Source organism: Natrix helvetica (assembly GCF_964273705.1).
Source record: "Natrix helvetica genome assembly, chromosome: 1".
Classification (NCBI taxonomy): Eukaryota; Metazoa; Chordata; class Lepidosauria; order Squamata; family Natricidae; genus Natrix; species Natrix helvetica.
The window spans coordinates 165,661,831-165,684,182 of record NC_138548.1 but is presented as its reverse complement, the minus strand read 5'-3'; the positions used below and the strand labels follow the sequence as shown (position 1 = coordinate 165,684,182).

General features: G+C 43.4%; 1 protein-coding gene across 6 annotated transcripts in view; it reads left to right on the top strand.

The window, feature by feature from the left end:
- WIPF1 (WAS/WASL interacting protein family member 1) overlaps window positions 1–22,352 on the top strand; it is a 74,657-nt gene that overhangs the window by 19,555 nt on the left and 32,750 nt on the right. The window contains exon 1 of one of the 6 annotated variants that reach the window (XM_081935440.1): window positions 8,731–8,779. The exons of the other annotated variants lie outside the window; for them this stretch is intronic. The gene's annotated coding sequence lies outside the window, so the exon portion shown is untranslated. Of the gene's footprint in view, window positions 1–8,730; window positions 8,780–22,352 lie in introns of those variants that run through there. 6 annotated transcript variants of the gene reach the window in all.

Sequence of the window (22,352 nt, the reverse complement as noted above, 5' to 3'; positions counted from 1 at the left end):
GCATGTAATAGTTAGAAAATCTAACGATGATTTAATATTGGGCATCATCTAAGTTAGCTTCTTTGATCCAACATTAGCTTATCAGTTGGTCTAAAATTTCATATCCAGGAATTAATTACCAGGAGTTGTAACTCAGTGGTAGTGCATGCAGGAGGTTCTAGATCAGGGACGGGCAACATTTTGCGATCTGTGAGCTTCTATTCCCATGCTGGCTCAGGAATTCTTGGAGTTGAAGTTCACAGGTCGCAAAGAGACCCCACCCCTGATCTGGAATTTATCATTGACATGTCTAGATAGATTTAGAAAAATCTTTCAGTGCAACCTGATCATCTTATTTGCTATGAATTTGGCTTAAAACTGTATGTTCAACTTCGTTTGCTGTGAAAAACAGCTTTGAATCTCCTATTCCCTACATTTCCCTATTATGTTTAAGATGGATTTTTCATAGGAAAAAAAGAATCACCTCTGAGATTTAGCCATGAGGCAGGGGTGGACTTCAAAATTTTTAGCAAGGGGTTCTCTGCCTGGTTGCTGGGTGGATGTGGCCATGGTGGTCATGGCCTAGCCAGCCTCATTCACTATGGGGGGGGGGCGTTTTTGCCCTCCCCGGGCTCCGGTGACTTTTCTCGAGCCTCTGGGAGGGTGAAAATGGCCTCCCCAGGCTCCGGAGGCCCTCTGGAGCCGGAAACAGGCCCGTTTCCAACCTTCCCAAACTTCTGGTAGGCCTCTTTTTCGCCCTCTCGGAGCCTCTGCGCATGTCCTGCACTTACCTGCACCCAAATGGGCCATGTGGGGACTCCTGGGAAGAGAGGGGCAGAATGGGTGGGGCCAGCCAGGAGTGGGATTTGGGGGTTCCTTGAACTGCACAGAATCTTAGCTAGAGGTTCTCTGAAACCCCAGCAGCCTACCCCTGCCACGAGGGAGTTATGAAAACTGTATTTTTGGGTGTGGTATTGAGTCCAGTTTGCAGATTGGTGCTACTGCTGCTTCCTTCCATCCACTGCCCAAACTTTGAACAGCTTCAGCTGGCAGATTTCCCCTGAAAAAAGCCCCGTTATTTTCAACAAAGACCCCTCTCATTTTTAATTCATGTTTGTAAAAATTAGATCAATTTTAAGCTGAACGCAAGACAACGAGGCAGTGTCTCTGAACAAACATCAAGAAACTTCCTGAACTCTTCCACTTCCCTTCAGCTTCTTTTATGCTGCAGAGTTCTACTGTAAGCAGCTTTCTCCTGGTGATCAAAAAAGATCATTTTGAATTTTTACAGAAAAAAAAAAGTTGTTCCAGCAGGAATGATTGACTTTTGGTGTTCTTCGCTTTCAGGCCCAACTTCCAAGTGAGACTTCTGTCCACATGTAGCCTGGTCCAGCTCATAAAATATTATAGGAGAGAAAGCATAATTCATGATGCCTAAGTCAGATGATTTGACTGAACATGGCTATCTAGGCAGCCATTTTTGATAGCAGGTGCAACATTGCAACCTTGCAATGGGTCTGCGTTTCCCATCTTTTGCAATAATGTTAAAATAAGACATTGTTCAAGAGTAATTAGGCTAAAAAGGTCTCAAACCTTTCCAAAATGTTAATAGCCCACCGCAAAACAGGCATGGATTATTCCTGTCATAAAGCACATTTCTATGGGCATTACTTTTTACATAAATTCCACTTAACTTGGAGATGAAGTTTGAGACCTTTTTAGCTAGTTATATACTAGCTGTTAGATCTGGGCAACGAGAGACAGACTGCGGACACGAAGTGACTTAACAGCTCTTTATTAGTAGTAATAGTGATCCAGCTTGCTCTGAGGTCGGAGGGTCCCCCTTTTATAGGGATTGGGTACGCCCCTCGACCAATCAGCGGGATACCTGTTTCCCGCTGTAGTAGCGGACCAGAGGGGAGACTTATCTCGATATATGTTAATATCTAACACCCCTCCCCTCCTAGATGGAACGTTGCGGTAGGTAACATAGTCTTTTAGGTATGTGGGTGTTTGTCTTGCTCGGGAGGAACGTCGTAGTTCGGGTTGGTTTGAAGTGGTTGCAGGACCGGGTGCGGGTTGGTTCGAAGTAGTTGCAGGATCGGGTGCTTTTCCTGTTTCCCGTTCTGGAGGTCTTGTGCCTTCGTTGCTCGGGCGTTCAGGAGTCTGTTCGGCTGTGTTGTCTGGGGGTTGCTCTGCTTCGTGCGTGTTGTCTTGTCCCACGCTTGGCTCGCCGGCGTCGTCGTTTCCTATGATGGGGCTTTCGCGTGGCTGACTTTCTGTAGACAGGAAACTCTCGTCTTCGTTTCGAAGGTCGGAGTGTGCCAAGCGACCCCGAAGTTGATCGATGTGCCTTTTCCAGTTTCGCCCATCTTCTAGTTCCAGCAGATACGATCGTGGACCCGTGATGCCGATGACTTTTGCCGGCATCCATAATGTTACCCCTGCGTAGTTGTGGGCGTATACTGAATCCCCTACTCTGAAAGACCGGATTTTGCTTGTAGAGTCTGGGGGAGCCGTGGCAGAGTAATTCGGGTGAAGCCGGTCCAGGTGAGACCGTAGGCGGCGACCCATGAGTAGTTCAGCGGGGCTCCTACCCGTTGTTGCGCTTGGGGTAATGTGCTGAATTAGGAGGTAATGGTCAATGCGTGTTTGCCAATCACCTGGACCCATCCTAGCGAGGGCCTCTTTTGCGAATCGCACCATTCTCTCCGCCTGTCCGTTTGATGCTGGATGGAATGGCGCGACGAGGGCATGCCGAATTCCCAAACCTGCTAAAAATGTTTCAAACTGCATGGCCGTGAATTGGGGCCCGTTATCGGATACTAAAAGATCTGGCAGGCCATGGGTGGCGAAAAGTCGCCGTAGAACCTTTATGACTGCCTCTGCCGTGGTTGAAGTCATTAGGACTACATCTAGCCATTTTGAGTATGCATCCACAACTATAAGGAAAGTCTGACCTTGGAATGGCCCTGCGAAGTCGATGTGTATTCGCGACCAGGGTGCTTTGGGTTTCTCCCATTCTGTGGCGGGAGCTTCCGGGGGTGCTGGTCTTGATTCCTGGCATGGGTCGCAAGTGGCCACCCACTCCTCTATTTCTTTGTCCATGTTTGGCCACCACACGTAACTTCTTGCTAACGCCTTCATTCTAACAATCCCCGGATGACCCATATGTAAAGCATCTAATACATTTTTACGTAAAGCATACGGAATAACAACTCGATCCCCCCACAACAAACATCCCTGTAGCACTGAGAGCTCGTCCCGTTTTGACCAAAACATTTTGAATTCCGGGCCCACATTTCCCTTCGGCCACCCCCTCCAAACCCAAGTTTGAACTTGTTTTATTAAATTGTCTTTAGAGGAGAACCTTGCAACATCGTAGGAAGAAACCGGTCCCGAGTCCAAACAGTCAATGAGCAATACCGGTACTTCTGGAGTGGGGTCTGGCAGAATGTCAGGTAATGGGCAACGGCTGAGTGCGTCTGCGTGTCCAAGAGTGGAGCCCGGTCGATGAATCAATTTGTATGAATACGCAGCCAGGAAAACAGTCCACCTGGTCATGCGAGGAGAAAGGGAGACCGGAGTGGGGCGGTTTCCCGCCAGAAGTCCCAACAGCGGTTCGTGATCTGTGATCAGTTCAAAATCGCGGCCGTAGAGGTATTCGTGGAAACGCTTTACTCCCGCTACGGCAGCCAGCGCTTCCCTGTCCATTTGGCTGTAATTCCTCTCGGCCGATGAAAGAGTTCTGGAGTAGAAAGCGATGGGTGCTTCTTTTCCGTCGGGCATCCTGTGGCTGAGGACTGCTCCAACTCCGAAAGGTGATGCGTCGCAGGTCAATACCAGCGGTAGGGTCTGGCTGTATTGAACAAGCAGTGAGTCAGTGGTGAGCAGGCGCTTTACCCCGGCGAAAGCTGCAGCTTCGGATCGTCCCCATTTCCATGGTGCGTTCCTCTGGAGTAGACGGTGTAGTGGCTCAGCAACGGTCGCTTTCTGCCTCAGAAAAACGCTGTAGAAGTTAAGTAATCCGAGGAAGGCCTGCAACTCGGTCTGATTTCGTGGTGTGGGGGCGTCCTGGATCGCCTTAATTTTCTTTGAAGTGGGGTGTATTCCCTGACCATTGATTCTATAACCCAGGAATTCTACGCTAGGCACGTTAATTTGGCATTTTTCTTTTTTGAGGCGGAGACCCTTTTCTCTGATTCTGGCCAAAACAGATCTGACTCTTTTGTTTAATTGCTCCTCATTTGCAGCGGACACCAAGATGTCGTCAAAATAGGGGACGACTCCTGGTATCCCTTGCAAAAGTCGTTCCATGACGCTCTGGAACAATCCTGGGGCAATGCTTACGCCGAATTGTAGCCGGTTGCATTTGAATGCTCCTCTATGCGTCACTATAGTTTGGGCCTCCGCTGTGGCGCTATCAACTGGCAGTTGCTGGTAAGCTTGTGCCATGTCTAATTTTGCAAATACCTTTCCTGGCCCCAACGAGTGCAATAAGTGCTGTACTACAGGCACAGGATATGCGCTCTGTTGTAGCGCGACATTAATTGTGCATTTATAGTCCGCGCAGATGCGGACTGATCCGTCTGGTTTGACTGGGGTCACGATGGGCGTTTCCCAGCGCGCGTGATCTACCGGCTCAAGGATTCCTTGCTCCACTAACTTATCTATTTCCTTATCTATTTTTGGGCGGAGCGCAAAAGGCACTCGTCTCGGTTTAAGTCGGATTGGCGCCACTTTGGGGTCTAAATTGAATGATATTGGTTTACCCACATACTTACCAAGACCGGGGCTGAACACATCCTCGAACTCCTTAAAAATCTGTTCAGCGCTGCTGTTTCTCACGGCGTTGATTCCGGTGACTTCTAACCCCAGGGCTTCAAACCAATCAAGCCCCAGAAGGTTCTGCAATGGCGCGCTGGCGATGGTCACGGGCAGCTGGGCTTCGATGTCCTTGAAACGGATGTGGAATGTGCCTTGGCCCACGATGGGGACTTGGTTCCCCTGGTAGTCTCGTAGCAGGACGTCTGGAGCGCGTAGTTGGCTCTTTCTGAGGCTAGGGATAGCCTGTTTCATGGATGCCCATGAAATGATCGTCAGGGTCGATCCTGTGTCAACTTCTAGCTCGCAGGGTGAGCCCTCCAAGAGGACTGTGACTCTCAGCCTTTTTGGCCGCTTAGGGCGGACCTGATGTATTGTAGTGAGATACGTTCGCAACTCCTCTCTCTGGGTCAACTCTATCTCATCGTCAACATCCTGCAAATACTCTCGTTGAGCGTCTTGATAGAACGCTCTTTCAGCTCTTTGTGTGTATTCTCTCTGGGGATACGCTCGCTCAACTCCTTGTGAGTAATCTCTCTGGGGATACGCTCGTTCAGCTCTTTGGAAATATTCTCTCTGGGTAAACACTTGTGGATTTCTCTCTGGGCGCCCTTTTTGATTTCGCCAAGCCCCTGGGTTAGGCTTCTGTTGGCGGTACATGGGTGGCTGCCGTGAGGCAGGGACTCCGCTCCGGCACACTCGTGCGATGTGCCCAAGTTTGTTGCAGTGCGAACAAACAACGTTCCTGAACCTACAAGTAGACCTGGGGTGATTCCCTCCGCAGCTTGCGCAGGGCGGCAAACGGGATCCGGGTCTCCCCCCAGGCCTCACGTGACTGCTCTGCATCAGGTGACTGTCCTCGAACTCGGGATTCTCGAAGTCGGGGCTTGTGTCCTCGTAGTGAACTCTGGTTTGTCTTGGTGCTGGCTGGTTTACGTTGGCCCCTCGTTGTATGGTCACTGATGATTTCTCCGCTGACTCTGACGCTCTTGCTTCGTTTAACGCTGTCTGTAGGGTTAAATTCGGGTTTGCCAACAGCTTCTTTTGCAAAGAAATGTCTCTTAACCCACAGATGAGCTGCTCTAAGATGTGCTCTTCCAGATCTCTGTATTCGCAGTGAGTTGCTGCTTTTCGTAGGGCTGCAACATATTGATTGATGGATTCTCCCGCCTTCTGGGTCCTCATGTTGAATTCCTTGCGGCAGACATGGCGGGAAGGTTTTGGCGCGTAGTGAGTTTGCAGAGTCTGTTGCAACGTCGTCCACGATACTGCCTGTATTGGAGTAGGCGCGGTGAGGTCTCTGGCCGTATTGAAGACTTCCTTTCCGCAGTAGCCGAGGAAGATGTTTTTCTTCCTCGCATCGGTGATCCCCGTGTATTCGTTCGCTTCGAGGAAACACTCGAAACGAATCATGAAAGCTTCCCATTCGTCGTTTTCTGGGTCGAAAGGAGCGGGGGGAGCATGCATCGCCATCTTCTCAGTTTGAATTTGCCGCGCTGCGGTGATCTGAGATGGCTGTCGGAATTACTGCCGAATTCCTGGGCTGGATCAAATCCGGAGATTCTGGAGGTAGCGTTCTTCGTCCTATCTGTCTCTCAATCCCATCCTCGTCGCCAATGTTCGATCTGGGCAACGAGAGACAGACTGCGGACACGAAGTGACTTAACAGCTCTTTATTAGTAGTAATAGTGATCCAGCTTGCTCTGAGGTCGGAGGGTCCCCCTTTTATAGGGATTGGGTACGCCCCTCGACCAATCAGCGGGATACCTGTTTCCCGCTGTAGTAGCGGACCAGAGGGGAGACTTATCTCGATATATGTTAATATTTAACACTAGCATTGCATGTATTCTTTTGAACCCATAATTGTTTTTAAAAACCACACTTTTTTATGCCCAGCCTAGTAGGAAATGAATATTACTTATGTGTACAATTGAAATGTTTTCTTTGATTTGGGAGCAGGGCCTGCTGCAATTGCCCTTGGTGGATTATATTCAAAACAATAAAACATCAATGATACAGTTACAGTTACCAACAGTATGCAATAAGAGTCCCCAAATTAAATTATTAATAAAGTCATAAATACAATGACTATCAGCAATACAAATAAGTGGCCACTCCTATCAATTAAGACAATTCAGTTGGTAATAATTTCCTGTAGCCTTACAGAACAGGATCTGATTGAATTCAGGGGAAATAACACAGAAAAAATAATGGTTGCACGTTTCCATTCCCCTAATACCAAAAGAGTGTGGGTTTACAAGAGTGTATACTACCCAGTCATCCAAGTCATGGTTGTCCCCAAAGGTGATTTTTCAAGAGGCAACTGGACTTTTTGTTCGAAGACGTTTCGCTTCTTATACAAGAAACTTCTTCAACTCTAAATCAGATCTAATTCAATCTAAAATCAGAACTGAAGAAGCTTCTTGGATGAGAAGTGAAATGTCTTCAAAGGAAGAAAAGAGAAAACAGAAAGCCCAGTTGCCTCTTTAAAAAAGCACCTTTGGGACAGCCATGACATGGATGACTGAGAATCTCCATAGACACACTACAAATAGATACTCCTGGGAGCTTCACGCGAGGCATGTTAAAATTGTATGGAGAAGGCAGCCTAAACTTTGTTTTAACAAAGTCTCAAAGGGGAAAGAAAGAGACACATATGTCTTATTTGTTACAAATGCAGTTTACATATGAATTAACAAATGCATTGAAGTATTTCTTAGCCTATTGTTAGATGACTAGATAGTGCATTGGTTAACCATTCTGGGTTAATACACCATTTGCTACTTCTGGTCATAAATTTCTGCAGAGAGTTTGCAGCTTTGCTTGCTATTTTCAGCTCTGGCCTCCCCCCACCCCGCCCCGATTTCTTGAGGTTTCATTTTTATGGCTGTTGGGTGGAAACTAATAAAAGAGAAGCAACCTAGAACTAAGGAGAACTTTCCTAACAGTGAAAATAGCTAACCAGTGGAACAGCTTGTCTTCAGAAGTTGTGGGTGCTTCATCATTGGAAGCTTTTAAGAAGGAATTAGACAGCCTCTTCTCTGGAATGGTACTGCTGCTTGAGCAGGGGATTTGTAAAGTCCCTTCCAACTCTGCTATTCTGTATTTTTCCTCCATTCTGTCCCAGGAATTTTATAACATGATTCTGTAGAGGTGTACTTTGGATTGAAAAATTGGGTAGCTTCAATGACATTGTGTCATATTTCCATGATCTTAGGAACAGAAACAGAAGAGAAAATACATCCCGGGGTGTGTTTTATTAAATAGTTAAACTGGGTTTATCCTTGCCCAATATTCTTTTAAGTGACCCAAACTGGAATTAAGAGATCTTGTTAGATGACAGATAACTTGCTTTGAAAATGTTGCTTATTCATCCTGTTGCATAGGTCTTTTTCAAAAGTCCCATTAGCTATTTTCATTCTGAGACAGATTTGGAAAATGAGGACAACTCTATTGAGCAACAAAGCCAACCAGACTGCAGAAAATCATGGAAATAAGAATGGGATTTGCTGGAAGTAAGTTTGTGTGTGTCCATGTGTGCGTTCCCATTTGTGTGGTCCTGTCTTGGTGGCCAGGGAGCACAGTTTTGTATACAGTACTGTATATGAGTCAGTTTCATTGCAGACATACGTATTGTGGTCTTTAGCATGAGACTGACCCAAAGATGTGACTGTACAATCCTAATTCTTTCAGTATGTTTGTTATTTAATTTTAGTGAACCCCAAGGAGCTGACTAGGCTAAAAAAAAACCAAAAACCCACACTCTGTGACATTATATAGAAACTAAAAATTAAAAAAAGTGAAGTAAAAATCTTCTAAAGAAGCAAAGTAGATGGAGGATGGGGCAATGTTATTATTTGGTCGAACGAGGTGCAATACGGAACTCTGGTGTCATATATTGCGCTGACAGGAAATGAGTAGAAAAGCTGAAGTGAACTTCGGAGAGAACTGACATCTTCTGTTGAAGCCATCCCAGGTCTGTTTCCTTATTTTGCAGCTACCGTTTTGGTCTGTTCACTAAATAAGAGGGATAAGGTTTTGTGGCTGGTGCAGTTGAGCTAGAATGCATGTGACATTGGTTTACTCAGTGGTGGCAGTGGCAGGGAGCCGTTTACAAATCCGTCAAAAGTCAAGAGAGCAAGGATCTGACTTAGAACAATGTAGTCCCCCTTTTATGAGGGAAGGGGAAATCTGGCTGAGAGCAACACTGCAGCTGATCCTGAGGCTCAAGATAATTTTCTCAAGGAAATCATACGAAATATGGAAAACCTAAGGAGCTATTGTCTCAGAGAAAACTTGGCTGACTTGCAAGAAAAGGGAACCTGGAGAAAGGGGAAATGGAGGAAGAGACAAGAAAGGAACTTGTGAGATAAAAAGTTCTAGAGATACTTTCCAGTGTGAGGGGATATGTGGAAAGAGGGAAACTAAGGAGACTGACCAAGGGACAGGATCACAAGGAAATGAGACAAGGTTATTCGTGTATTTAAAGCTGAGGATTGAGTGGCTTGTAGAAGGACAAGCAGTTGGGCAGAAGCTGATTTGTGGCAAAGCTGTTCCGAGGTTCCAGATACAGATAAGGTTGTACAATGTTGGATTATAAGGAAATGGTTAGATAAAAAGGGTTTTCGAGAAAATAGTTTATGGAGACTGTGGTTCAGAGAAGAAAGGAGGCAGCAAGTTACCCTCATTCTGAATTGTCCAGAGAGGAAAAACCTTACTAAACGTGGCTTTGCTTTCACTGTCAGTAAATGGATAGATACCAGGAATCGTTTTCTTATTTGAAATAGTTATTTTTATTACAGATGGGCATTTTTGGGAGGCCTTGCATAGTAAACTGCAGCATGGATGGAAAGGTTTTTGTAAAGGCTTTTTTAAAATCATTCAAAATGGAAAATAGCAAGAGAGATCTTGTAGTTTATGGATTTTTCACTTGAGCAGAAAAAAATGGACATGAAGTAAGAGGAAGTGGGTAGGTAGAGAATTGTGTCGAAGATACAAACAAACGGCAAAGAGGAGTGCAGAAATGATCCTCCATTAAATTATGTTCTGAAGTGGGGAGAGGAGAGGGCAACATGTCTAAAGCCCAATGAACCATTCTGCAAATATGCAAGAAACGCCAACGACGAAAAAGTTCAGCTAAACTAAAAGATAACATTATTTAGATGGCAAGCTATGTGCTGGGAATAGATTTATTTAGCAGCTAGTCTACTGGTATGCTGGGGTTGGATTAATTTAGCAATGCTGTTTGTGGAATGTATACAAGATAATTAAGGCTAGCAACCAGCCTCTATCCCAAACAGATCTTAGAACATTCTGTCTTCTCTTCTGCACTATCCATATTTTCTGCTTTGCTACTTTACCATCAATCGAGTCACAACTTCTGTAATAGATACCGATAGATAGAACCTTTGCCCTAAAGGGCTTCTGAGAGCATCTGTTCCTTCCGTGTCAGTGGGAAATAAGCTGGACTTAACTGATGTTTGACCTAATCGGTCAAGTTCGTTATGTTAAGATGAGGATGAAAGCAGTCTAGAGGCAAAAGTTGACTTAAGCATGTAGTGCATTCTCTTATCTTAAGATTCCTGGGGTATCGAACTAATCGTAGAATCACTGATATTATTATTTCAGGTAACATACTGTTGAGACTAGTTTCATACTGTTGTGGCCCGCCAGCAGCGAGTGGAGCTGGCAGCAGATTCGGACATTGAGGAGGTTGGGGAGGAACATGGGTCAGTCCTGGAGTTTGGAAAAGGCTCTGATGAGGGTTCTGTGTCAGAGGCAGAGTGGGGGCCAGAGCCATCTGCCAGCTATCAGCTGCCTTCAGAGTCAGACATCAGTGAGGCAGACGAACAGCTGGAGCCTGTTCCCAGTGTGTGAATGCACAGAGTTACCAGATGAAGGAAACAACTAAAGAACAGGGGTCAATTTGGGATTAAGGCCAGATGATGAATGGCCCCTCCCAGAGGAAATAAAAGAGGAGCGAAACTGGAGTGGAGCTTGCATGAGACAATTAGTTCGCTTAATTGGTTAGTGACTTTCCGAGATTCCTTGAGACTCCTTACCAAGTTTTGAAGATATCAGTCTGGCAACTCTCCAAGCCAGATAAGGTCTGTGACCGTAAATCCTCCTTTGAAAGACTTTGCTGGCTGTGAATGAGCAGAATTCACAGTAAAAAGAGGTTTTGCTGGGACAAGGAGTTTGTTTCATGCTCTTGGGAAGCCTTGGTCAACACATATGCTAATCTACAATTTGCATTATAGTGGTTTATGAAATAAACTACAATTGGCTTCATGCAACCTGTTTAGCTAGTATGTATAAGGTGCAGTGGCTGAGTTCATATAACACACTAAAATTGAACGAGCCACATTATAATTTAGTATAGTAAGTGAACATCGTCTCTTTTTTATTTTGTAGAGAACCCAATGCAAACTCTGTTGAAATGAAAGTGATTACAGTACTGTAGTGCGCCTTCTGTCTCTGTCATTGGCAACCATTAAAAAAAACCCTTACGTTTGCTGGAAAGCATCACAAGTTTTCTAAACTAATTACAAGATAGTACGTCACTACCTCATTTTTCTTGTTAAGGAATCTTGTTGTACAGGATTATCTTGATATCCCCCCCCCATCATTTTTTTCTCTGTTCACCAGAATTCAGCATGTAAAGATTTTTCATCTAAAAACTTGTAGGTGTTTCTGCATTTGAAAGAGGGATATTTTAAAAATCATGTCCTTTGCCTCATTTCTGTTCAATACAGAAACATTATTAGAGCTTAATTATGAAAATGATTTTTATTTTGTTTGAGATTGAGTGAGAATGAAAGTTGAAATTCATTTAGAAGGAACTGATAATTTGTCTCCTTGTGTTGCTGGGAAATCTGATGAGTAAAAAAAAAAAAAGTCATAGCTACCAAAACATCCCTGAATAATGAGTGAATATTTGACCTTCGTGGATTTACATGTCTATCGGAATTTAATTAACAATTGATTTGTATATTTTTGAATATTCCAGAACGGTTCTTGGCTCAAAGCATCAGAATACATTTTGATGTATTTAAATATATACTTAAATCAAGTATATATTTAAATATATACTTATTTAAATATATACTTAAATCAAGTGAAAAATATTTTGGAAAAATGAGAAAGTGGGATGGAATGGCCTAATAGAGAATATATATATGTGGAAATGATACAGAGAACAGGCAAATAGCTCTCTCCATACCTGAATAGAATAGAATAGAATTATTTATTGGCCAAGTGTGATTGGACACACAAGGAATTTGTCTTGGGTGCATATGCTCTCAGTGTACATAAAAAGACAAGATATATTTGTCAAGAATCATAAGGTACAGCACTTAATGATAGTCATAGGGTACAAATAAGCAATCAGGAAACAATATCAATATAAATCGTAAGGATGCAAGCAACAAAGTTACAGTCCTGCAGTCATAAGTGGGAAGAGATGGGTGATAGGAACGATGAGAAGACTAATAGTAATAGTAATGCAGCCTTAGTGAATGGTTTGACAGTGGTGAGGGAATTATTTGTTTAGCAGAGTGATGGCGTTTGGGGGGAAAACTGTTCTTGTGTCTAGTTGTCTTGGTGTGCAGTGTTCTATAGCATTGTTTTGAGGGTAGGAGTTGAGACAATTTATGTCCAGGATGTGAGGGCTCTGTAAATATTTTCATGGCCATCTTTTTGACTCATACGATATACAGTGTATAGGCCCTCAATGGAAGGCAGGTTGACAGTAATTGGTTTTTTTTTTTTTTTTTTTGCAGTTCTGATTATCCCCTGAAGTCTATGTCTGTCTTGTTGGGTTGCAGAACCAAACCAGACAGTTATAGAGGTGCAGATGACAGACTTAATTGATCTTTGTCAATTGATCTTGACCGAGTTGTCTTTGCTTGGTATATAGGAGTTATAAACCAGAACATGAAGTTTTTAAAAATTAAGATTCCCCCCCCCCCCAGGTATTGTCCTGATTGTTTCTAAGAAAATTGCATGAATGCCAAAAGACCAGTGTTTGGTTTAACTTAGGGCTGTGATGGCGAACCTATGGCATGCGTACCACAGGTGGCCCATGGAGCCCTCTGCGGGCACGCGAGCCATCACCCCAGCTCAGCTCCACAGTGCATGCGTGTGCCCCTCCCATTGTCCAGCTGATTTTTGGGTCTCTGCTGTGCATGCGGGTGGTGGGAGTGCAGGGGGTGGTACCTCCCACTTGTTCCGTTTTTGGTCCCAGGTGGCTTCAGGGAGGCCTGCTAGGCCCAAAACCGGGGGGGGGTGGTCGCATGTGCATGCACAGGGAAGCGGGGGAGCATGGAGGGTCGCACACACATGTGCAGGGAGGCGGGGCATTTGGGGTGTGTGTCGTGCACACATTGCATTATGGGTAGCACATAGCCATCACTGGCTTAGGGAATCAAAAACAGAAGCATTTTCACTAATGAGCTGAACATTTATAGCAAAGAAGAGTCTACAACACAAACTCCCTAGTTTCTGATTTACTGGTAGTCCTCGACATAGGATCACAATTGAGCCCAAAATTTCTGTTGCTAAGTGAAACATTTGTTAAGTGACTTTTGCCCCATTTTACAACCTTCCTTGTCACAGTTGTTAAGGAATAGCTGTCGCGATTCCTTAACACAGTCCGCTTTAGGAATCGCTGTTGCATTAATTCCTTCTGGTTTTCTACCTGAGCATAAGTTTCTATAGAGGTTTTTCCCACCTATGGATCTGTAGAAGATTTGCCTTCACTGATATATTCTACACATTTACAGTTGTCTTCCTTGGTCTTTTCAAAAGCAGATTCTGCATGGACGGTGATAAAATATATCTTTGGCTTACTTGTTTTCATGCCTGCATATTTTTTTGCTTTCTCCTTTGAATGCTAGGGTATCTAAAAAATTTCTCAGATGGAGCTTGACTCTCGCTGACTGCATGGACCTGTCTGTGAAGTTTTCTTGGCAACAGTTCACGTGTGGCTTATGCTTCCCTTCATCCAGACTAGGGTAACCAGGGAAATGAATTGCAGTTCTTTTGGCTTGTTCTCTGGTTAAAAGTTAGAAGTTTTCACATTTACAGAGTGATTCAGAAATAACAAGCAATTTTGGCTGACTACTGTACATCAACACTTATAGGATGGATATAGTGAAAGGACATTACGACCTAGTTTAGAATTACTTCTTTGGTGAAGTAGAAGCTGATACGCAATGTATAAACCTTGCACAGTTACATAGGCATAGCATTTTACAGCTGTTAGGATTTCAATTTCATTCTGGCAAGAAAGAAGGTTTTCCAAAATCTTTGGAAACCAGATTTTCCATTTATTAAAGCTGAAATGAAATCAGAATATGAACATACTTCTTTTTTCTAGCATAGCCAAAATGTTTTACCCTCACCATCAGCATTGCTATGTAATAAGACTAGGCAGATTAGCAGAGAACATAAATAAAATGTAATGTCTAACTTATTGTAGCAAGTGCTTAATCTATACAAGAAACAAGTAGGCTTGCTAAAATATTTCTACCTCCTTTGGAAGGTGCTGTCAATATGGCTCCAAACTTAACGCTTTTTTACTATATGTTTTCTGAATTGAACTGAAGGTATGCAGTCTATGAAGAGTAAAACAATCTGAAACTTTTCACAATTTAAATCCAAGTGGAATATGTGTATGTGTACGTATGCGTACATGTGCACACACATCTGTGCATAATTTCTTAGTTCATAGCTCAGGTTTAGGTTTGATTTGTTTACCAATGATTTCCTGAATAAAGAAGAATTGGTTGAGTTCAGATAATATAACAAGAAAAAAAAATTCACGGTGTACAAACATTGTTGTATTTTGGTTTGCACAACTTATTAAGTAGACAAACTGCACTATGGATTACTGTGATATGAAACCAACCTTCCAAGGTAAGATATAATAACAACTTGTCTCTTAAATATAACAGTCCTACTGATAAGCTTTTTTAAAAATCCGTGTCCATCTATAGCTACTTCTCTATCCCGTTTATAATGCTCAGCAATCAATATAGGAATTTTTAAATTAATTATACAGGTAGCCTGTGCCACCTGTGGAATGATCTAGGAAATTTAACCTCAGTTTAAAGTGGCTTAATGTCCTGTGCTTTTTAAGCCCATTTAATGATCATTATCCCTTAATTCAGATCAATTGGGAAACTTTGGCTAATGGAGAACTATCCTACACTGCTTTGTCCTGAGAAGAAAGCTGTATGTACAAGCTTCTTCTCTATCCCTTGCTTTTGGGAATAACTTGCCAGCTGCAGAATTCAGAAAAATCAAATCCTGAAATCTTTTTTTTTATTGGTTTGACTGGTTATAACATTCAATTGCTTAATCTACTAGGGCAGGTCCTTCCTAAGTTTCTTTCTCTGTTAAGTATCTATGGAGATTCTTAGTCATGATTGTCCCAAAGGTGCTTTTTTCAAGAGGCAACTGGACTTTCTGGTTTTTCTTTGAGACATTTCACTTCTCATCCAAGAAGCTTCTTCAGCTCTGAGTGGATGGTGGGAAATGGAAGGATTTATACTCCTTGCAGACACTGGTCATTTGCATTCTTTTAGCAGTTCGTTAAGATCACATCTGTGTCATCAGCGTCACCTGAGTGGTGCAAGTTGGTGTGAAGCCTTCTTGGAACTCTTGAAAGGACTGTGTGTAGATTGGAGATAGATGATGTCGTATCTCCCCCCCCCTCTGTTGAGAGAGGGCTGTTGAATTTTGACATAGATGGCCTTTCAACAGTTCCAAGAAGGCTCCACACCAATTGAAGAAATAGATAAGCCCGCAGGTGATATTAACGTGTGCCCCCCTGGGTCCGTTTTCCGGTGTGACGCCCTCCTACAGCCCTCTGCCAGTGAAAACACAGCCTGGGGGGGGGATGCCCAGGTCACCACAGGTGCCCCAGACATGATTGATATTGAGCTGGACACACCACCTGGACATCCCCCCCCCAATCCCCAGAGGTCAAACACAACCCTGATGCGGCCCTCAGTGAAATTGAGTTTGACACCCCTGCCCTAGTCTATCCATTGTTTAGGCTACAGCTCTTTCTCCCAAGGTTTTCTTACAGTCCATTACAAATACCATTATCTATTATCAGACTTGAGAGATTAAATATTGTATGAGGACATAGATAATATTTCCCTAGCCTGATATTCCTAGGATCCATTTAGTTTTACAAAAGAGCTCTTGAACAAATAAGTGACATAATCATAATTTATATTTTGTAATCAAATGAATAGCTATGCATGACTGTGTTGTCATACTTCTTTTACCTATAGTTAACTGGGATTTACTTCATTACTCTATTTTCTGGATATACACAACATACTGACTCCTAAGTCATATCAGTTAAGTTTAAACAAAACGTTAGGGCTTCAATGTGTTTGGCTACATTGCGGTTTAGTGTGTCATGCAAACCCAGGAAATGTGCATCTTGAAAAATTTCCTCTACCAGGAAAGAGGAGGTGGGGATGGTTGGATGGATGAGGAAACGCAAATTGCAAAAACTGCTTTCACTCTCATGTTTGAGATTAACGGCAACAATATCAATGCTTGTTAAGAAGGAAACCTCACTGAATATACTGTATTAATATTGACTTCCAGTAAATAAATATATAGAATTACAACAAACAATATCCTAGACCCGGGATGGCGAACCTATGGCGAACCCGGGATGGCGAACCACAGGTGGCACGTGGAGCCATTTGTCAGGGCACGCAAGGCGTTGCCCTGTCAGCTGACCAGTGCGCATGTGTGTGCTGGCCAGCTGAGTTCAGCATTTTTAAAAGCAATTTTTCGCCCTCCCCAGGCTCCAGAGCCTTTATAGGAGCCTGGGGAGGACGAAAACAACCTCCCCCCCTGGAGGCCTCCCGGAGACTTCAGGAGCTTCCCTGAAGCCTACGGAGCGCAAAAAAACAGCCCTATGGGCAAACCGGAAGTTCTGGAAGGGACTTCCCACTTCTAGTTTGCTCGTAGGGTCGTTTTTAGTCCTCCGGAAGCTTCAGGCAAGCCTCCTGAAGGTCCCTGAAGTCTCCGGAGGGCTTAAACTGACCCTACGAGCAACTCGTAGAGTTGGTTTAAGCCCTCCGGAGGCTTCAGGAAAACCTCCTGAAGGTCCCTAAAACCTCTGGAGGGCCTCCGGGAGGGGCAGGGGAAGCAGTTTTCACCCACCCCAAGCTCCTATAAAGCCTCTGGAGCCTGGGGAGGGCAGAAAAAGCATGCAGAAAATGGGGGGTCCTGTCGCTCATGCACGCATGCGTACTGGAGGGGGTGTCACACGTTGAATTATGGGTGTGGCATGCCTGCGCACGACCCCCCTGTGCTCTCCCCCCTTATGGCACGTGAGCCAAAAAAGGTTCACCATCGCTGGCCTAGACATAATTGATATGTGTAGGGTTTCAAATTCTCTTCCCCAAAGGTGCTTCAGAGTGGACAGAAATGCAAAAGTAGCACCTATCACAGTGTTGGTGAACCTTTTTGGAATCAAGTGCCGAAACGGAAGCGTGCATGTGCGCGCAGCCACCCCTTGTCCATGCGCACGCTGAGAAGATGATCTTCTGGTTTCTGGCACGCATGTGCACTGGCCACCTGGGCTTCTGGTATTCGGCGCACATGTGCACGGCAAGACCAGCTGGCCACTGCGCATGCTGCTCTTCCAGTTCCCGGCACTCCCATGAGTGTGAAGACCAGCTGGCCGGTGCAACAGAACCCAGAAGAGCAACGGACGACGTCTCGTGTACCCCGAGGGATGGCTCTGCGTGCCCCTTCTGACATGTGTGCCATAGGTTTGCCATCATGGACTTATTTGAATACTTTAAGGCACCTGCACCTTTTTCTGTGATTCCATGGTAGCTATGTTGTCCCAAGAGAAGTCACAGTGGATTTAAAGAGTTGCAGGCAGCTGCTAAATTCACCTCCCTAGCACTCTGAAAAAAATGTTTTTGGAATAGCATCCAAAGTATCCTTCTTGGGAAGGCTTCTTATTTTTAGTAGATGAATTTCCATCTCTTAAAATAATTCTTACTGTCTGGTTAAGTAATCTTAACATTTGACCGTCACTCATGATTAGACAAGAAATCAAACAATTTTTAGTGCCTTTGAATCAGTCTTTATTCCTGATCACTTCCTGGACAGGTCCATTCAGTTTCTTTGCAGAAGGATTAACATTGACATGATTTGGTATGTTGTGGTTTTTTTTAACTTCCCAGTCTTGTCTGGATGAGAGTGACTGGCCCAAGGTCACCCAGCTAGCTTTCATGCCTAAGGGAAGACTAGAACCTGGATCTACCTACTTCTAGTCCAGCATCCATAGGAAATACTGCAGTGGTCATAAGTGTAAAAAATGGTCATAAGTCATTTTTTTCAATGTGACTTCGAATGGACACTAAGCCAACTGTTGTAAGTCGAAGGCTAACTGTATGTATTTGTGCTACAAAAATCCAGATGACTATTAGATGGCAGCAAACATATTTACAATGTATTGCTGCCATTTTGTGGTTGTCCGAAAATGTTCAGCCCAGTTGTGGTAGCCAGCATCATTCACAGCTCCACTTCAGGCAGAAAAAAAAGTGGAAACAGCTGCACCAAAGTGATTTTCAAAAGATCAGTAATTTGCACTTCAGTTTGTTCCAACCAGATTATTTTCCAAATCTTCCTTTCAAGGAAATATTTCCTTTTATTTACTGAGGAAATTGGTGAATAGATGCAAATAAAAAGCAAAGCAAATAAACACATGTTGCAGAATGGAGAAGTATTCTAGCTTAGAAACCTTTCAAGATACTCCATTAAATTCCTTCCATAAAGGGTTCCTTTCATCAGTTATCTATTAGTCCCGGCGGTGCAGTGGTTAGAATGCAGTACTGCAAGCTACTTCTGCTGACTGCCGGCTGACTGCAGTTCGACAGTTCGGATCTCACCAGGCTCAAGGTTGACTCAGCCTTCCATCCTTCTGAGGTGGGTAAAACGAGGACCCAGATTGTTGGGAGCAATAGGCTGACTCTGTAAACCGCTTAGAGGGGGCTGTAAAGCATTGTAAAGCGGTATATAAGTCTAGTGCTATTGCTATTAGCCTTCCATGCCCACTGACCACTAACAGTCCTCACCCAGTGGTATGCCAGAAGCCCTAGGCAAGGTTGGTAAACTGAAAGTAGAATGGAATTGTGCTAATTAAGAATTTCTGAGTCCCCCTATTTTAGCACAAGCAACTCTTCCCACTTTGTAAATTACATTGCTAAAACAATCAAAACTTAGTAAAAAAAAAAAAAACCACAGACACGTGTTAGGGCTGACCACCTAATTTTCAGATTGTTTCTTAGTTTTGGGTCATTTTATTCCTAACAATTTTGTGCTGGTAACCCCCTTGTTTCCTAGATCTGATGCTCCCTTTTATAAGGCTGCCTAAGGGATCAGAATATAATTGCAAGAAGAATCAAATACGTTTGACTATTTTAAAAAAGTGTATGCTTTTGAAAATACGAAATAAAATCCTTTTTTCACCGATAGTTTTTCCAAAGAACTGGCAAGATTTTTGAAACAATTCTGGGAAAAAGTACCAAAAAAGTACTAAAAAAGTTTCCAAAGTTTTCATGATTTTTCTCCAACAAATAGTCTGTAACCACTGCAGGGTCAGCTGAGGACACAATCTCATGTTAAAACTGGATTCATATTTTGCACTGAGTTGCTTATTTTTTGTAAACATTTGCTAAGAAGTATCCAGTAAAATTAACTTTAAATGATTTTATCTTTCTGAAGGTGTCCCTTCGGCTAGATAGACAATCAGATATCAGGTCTGTGAAGAAATGATCTTGTCTCAGATTATGGAAAGTGCTTCCATCCCTAAAGAGATACTGTTGGTGTTTGCTCTCCCAAGCATTTAGAAAAATAGAAAAAGAATTCTGCTTTCACCAAACTGTTCATTCTCAATTATTTAATATTTTTCATATTGCTTTTAATTGCATTAAGTTCACTCCATTTTATAATTGGAATTGTCTATTGCTGTAAACTACCTTGAACATTAGAATGAACAGAAAAGTGGGGAAGGAATTTAATAGTGAAATTAAAATACAGTCCACGATTTACAACAGTTCATTTAGTGACTGTTTGAAGTTACAGAGGCACTGGAAAAAAGTGACTTATGACCATTTTTCACAGTTACGTCCTTTGCAGCAGCCCCACGATCAAGTGATCAAAATTCAGGTGCTTGGCAACTAGTTCATACTTAAGACGGTCGCTGTGTCCCAAGGCCTTGTGATCCCCTTTTGCGAACTTCTGACAAGCAAAGTCAGCGGGGAAACCAGATTCACTTAACAACCGGGGTTCTAACTTATCAACTGCAGTGATTCACTTTAGAACTATGGCAAAATAATGTTGTAAAATGGGGCAAAACTCACTTAACAAATGTCTCACGTAACAACAGAAATTTTGGGCTCAATTTTGGGTTAGAAAATCGAGGCCTACCTGTAGTGAAACAATATGTTAATTAATTTAGAAAATATTTAATTATATAGAATAGGGGTCAGATATGATGATTATGATTATGATCAGTCGTATCCAGCTCTTGGCGATTCTGTGGACCAGGTGACAGATCTCTCCACAACTTCTGATCTGGCATCACTTCTTTGAGTTCTGGTATGCTTTGTCTGGTGTCAGCTTTGATATTGTCCAGTCCCTATGTTCTTTGATGGCCTGGTTTCCTTTTACCTGTAACTCTTTCAAGCATAATTGTTTTGTCCAAGGAATTCCCCCTTCATGACTTGACCAAAATAAGTGTGGCACAGTTTTTGGCCAGATTATATAGAGCCGTGATGGGGAACCTATGGCACGTTTGCCACAGGTAGCATGCTGAGCCCTCTCTGCAGGCACATGAGTCATCACCCAGCTCAGCTCCAATACACATACATGTGCGCCACCCGCTGGCCAGCTGATTTTCAGGTCTCTGCCGCACATGCGAGAGATGGGCGCACATGCGCGGAGGGGGGAGATCATGTGCAGGGAGTGGCGTGCTTCAGGGAGGCCTGCTAGGCCCAAAACGGGCTGCAGGGAGGTACAGCAGCCCCCCCCCCGCCCTATTTTTTGGTCCCAGGAGGCTTCAGGGTGGTCTGCTAGGCCCAAAACAGGCCACAGGGAGGGCATGTGCATGAACAGAGGAGCGGAGGAAGCACGGGGGTCAGGCATGCATGCACAGGGGGGTGAATGTGCATTGCATTATGGGTGTGGGCACACACCCACATGTGCTTTCGGCACACGAGGACCAAAAGGTTAGCCATCACTGATATAGAGGCTTCCATTCTTTTGCTTCTCTTCTATCCCCCATTCAGTGCTCTTGCAGCTGAAAACACTTTTCAGAATTGTTTTCCAGAAGTGGTTCAAGTACCACTTCCCCTTTGCAAGGTCATGCCAAGAGGTATGAAGTTATGTGGATGGATGCCTCTACTCTTCCTCTGATGAGTGAAATATGCATTTCCCCCCCATGTAAATGGAATTCTACCTACATACTTCCTGAGTTGTGGGTGGATGAGTAGATTTATGCCAGTTAATACGAATTCAGATTTTGGTAACTACAACATTAGTGTGTAATCTTCATCCTAAAACATCACACCTAGGAATTGTGGTTGTATCAGTGGAGCTTGAGATCAGTTGGCAGCCTTAGACTGTTCCCTATGACTGCATATATGCTGGGGTTGGAGTAGACTCTTGGCTGAATTGGCAGCCCTGCTTGCTCTGGGACTTAAAAAGATTCAAAGAGTCCATGGCACTACACGGTTTCTTGCCACAACTGCCTTTAAAAAAGGCAACTGGACTTTCTTAAAAAATCAACGCATCTTTGATTTTTAAAGTACCTTTGGGGCAACCATGACCTGGATGATTGAGAAGCTCCATAGACATCTGCCACAATTGTCATTCTGCAGATCTGCTCTCTGGTTGTACAAACATCATAAAGCCTTGTCCACAGAGCACCTCCAGGAGAAGGATTCACAATATGCATTTCAGCTCACCTATATGACTGCATCTTTATATTTATATATGTACATCTAGAAGTTTTAGCTTTTGTTTAATCCTTTTAATATTTACATAATTAAATATTTAATCATTGCATATTTATACCTTTATTATACTGTAAGCCACACCGCGTCACTTCAACAGTGAGATGGATTGCATATAAATTTAATAAATAAATATATGAACAAATATAGTATGTGTTTCTATTATGCATCCAAAATTGTTATCCACTTGGACAGGACATTAATATCACACGTTTGGCAAATAGGCTAGCTGTGAACCTTTCAGATTCAAGAAAACCTAGTTGCAAAGAAAATACAATCACTGTGGCTGGTGATCTTTCCTAGCATTAATATTCTTATGTTTTTGCCGTTTGCTAGGAGTAAGTCCTCTGTAGCCTAAAATTGCAGGATATATGCATATCCAAATGTGGAACCCCAAGATCATGAAATTTATAGCCAAATAAGAAAGGGGGGGGGGAACATCCTTCCAAGTACTAAAATAGGAAATTGATTTTAGAAAAA